Source organism: Benincasa hispida, chromosome 10 (genome assembly GCF_027475165.1).
Source record: "Benincasa hispida cultivar pf3 chromosome 10, pf3_genome.v1.1, whole genome shotgun sequence".
Classification (NCBI taxonomy): Eukaryota; Viridiplantae; Streptophyta; class Magnoliopsida; order Cucurbitales; family Cucurbitaceae; genus Benincasa; species Benincasa hispida.
In genome coordinates, this window is record NC_143487.1 from 27516820 (window position 1) to 27519258 (window position 2439).

Consider the following 2439-nt stretch of genomic DNA (forward strand, 5'->3'; position numbering starts at 1 on the left):
TTATTCTTTACAAAATATACAGACTGTAGATTTTGAGGGCAATCTTCCATCGCATGCCCATCAATGCAAGTCGCACTTCTTGCGGTGTTTTGACTTATTGCGATAATTTGCGCACCTTGCGGTGTTGGGCTGCTGATCACCATTCCTTGAATCAAATTCATCATTACGGTCATTTGGTTTTGTAACGAAACAATGGCACCATTATTTGCGTCGGAATCTTTGAGTCTCAATCTCTGGTCACTTTCCCTCCAGTCTTCATGGTTCTTAGAGATGCGGTTCAGAATATTCTTTGCCTCCTTGTAAGTTTTGTCAAGCAGACAATCAGCGGCTGCCGCATTGACAGCGGTCTGCGAAGCAGGGTTCAAACCGTGATAGAAAATTTCCATTTGAAGGCAGTCTAGTAACCCATTATGCGAACAATCTCGGACCAACCTTTTAAACCTCACCCAAGCATTGCTGAGGTATTCATCCATATCTTGTTCAAAATTAGTAATAAGCTTTCTTCGTCTTGCGTTCTCAGTAGGTGGAAAATACTTTTTCACGAAGTTCTCCACTACCTACTCCCAAGAAGTAATCTCTCCTGGTTCGAGCGAATAAGCCCACTTCCTAGTCAGATCATGGGAACAACGTTAGTCAAACTTCTTTAGTAGAGATGTTCGGGAACACAAAAGTATTCTAGATTTCAATAAAACTTCATAGGTGGGCGTGCGGATCCTCGCCACGTCTTCCTCCGAATTGACTTGCAGTCTGAATCATCTGCAACATCACCGGTTTCATCTCGAGTTTACTTCCGTTGAGGGCAGGCCTCATGATTCCCGGAGAGAAATCATAGAGGTTCAACGATGCATAGTCCCTAATGGGCTTATTGCGATCGTTTGCCAACATAATTGGATTCGCCATGACATTATTATCATTTGGTGCTCCACCTCCAGGCTGCTCTACCATATCTTCTTTATCGGATTGTGGTTGCTGTTGGCGGTCTCGTAGTCTCCTTCAAAATGTTCTCTCAATCTTCAGGTCATAGTTCACCAGAGATTGAAAGTTCTGCAAAGAAATCACAAAAATTACCATTAACAACCATTTTGCCGAAGTCTCCGACAACGGCGCCAAAACCTTGATGCCTTATTGTTATGAATGAAAACATGGATGATATATGTTGGTGGATTGCGTTGTACACTCAAGTTTCCCCAGCGGAATTCAAGTGTAAATTCCTTTGAGTTTCCTGGTAAGTCTAGGGTCGAACACAGGGACTTGTGAAAATAGTTGCGTTGGTGATTTTTATGAAAACTTGCGGTTACCAGTTAAATAAATCATTGGGTTTGTTGTTTGCATTGATGAAAATAAATAACGAATGTGGCAGAGTTCTAAAAGAGTTGGTCAACGGGAAATACGATGAATATGCGGTGAACGGGTTGAGAAAAGTTTTGGCTATCACTCTCGAGAATGCGTCCATGATTTGCGATCATGCAACATGCATACAATAGTAAACCACCTCTCGGCGTGAATGCTACGGCTTCTAAGGCTAGATTTCATGCGATAAATATGCGATAAGTCTACAGGGTTTACACATAAACCTCTATCTCTATTTATGTGATGACAACATGACATTCACACAAATATGCGACCACATAATATCACTCCCATTCCTAGGATGCATGCGATGCAAGTTGACAAATAGAGCTTATCTCTAAGTCCCTATCTTTTGTTTATTCAAGCCTAATCTTGCTCTTCCGAGTCCAGATTCTAACCTAGCTCTCTCAAGACGTTAGGTTCTTTCATTAGATTCTCTCTCGAGTAATTCTAAATGGTATTTTGCACAACATAAAACAAGACAATCGCAAGCAATGAACTTCCTAGATCATGTTAACTTAGTTCTTCTCAAACCATTCAACTAGTTTAGGTACTCATGCCTATTAAGAGAATGAGCAGATGTAGAAATAGAACTTCCATTGAATAGATATGAGATGAAGTACAAATAACAATGCAAGTATAGTAAAGAGCCTGGAGCAATTTATTGCTGCCAGGAATTTACACTGTTTCTACTCGTGCTCTAAAGATATTCTCGCTTTGGTGAGAGTGGGCTCGCTCTCTGCTCTTACGCCCTAAGGTTCTCTCTCAAGCTGGCCTGGGCGATCTCCGGCGTCACCATTTTTCTCTTGCTCCGTCGTAAAATGTAAAAGAAAACTATGAACAGAAGCACTGATGAATTCGTTAACTGATCAACCCTTTTCTGATGATTGCACTTGGTATTTATAGGGCATCAAAGGTGAAAGGCAGCTTCTCTCTCCCGGTTGTACAAATGGGACAGATTTAATTCTTGATTGACGCGCCGAATGATTGTTACCGATAAAGCTGAATGTACATTGTGACCGTTATTGGCTGTCAACTTAATTTGAATCTGATTGTCATCAGCTTTCTGTCCCATCGTTCTTAATTATC

The 2439-nt window shown here is 41.2% G+C and overlaps 1 non-coding gene across 1 annotated transcript; it reads left to right on the forward strand.

Moving 5' to 3' along the window:
- Positions 1-402: 402 nt before the first annotated feature.
- LOC120089548 (small nucleolar RNA R71) lies at positions 403-509 on the forward strand. Its single transcript, XR_005485224.1, has one exon. It is a non-coding gene; the product is annotated as a small nucleolar RNA R71 (small nucleolar RNA).
- Positions 510-2439: the final 1930 nt, after the last annotated feature.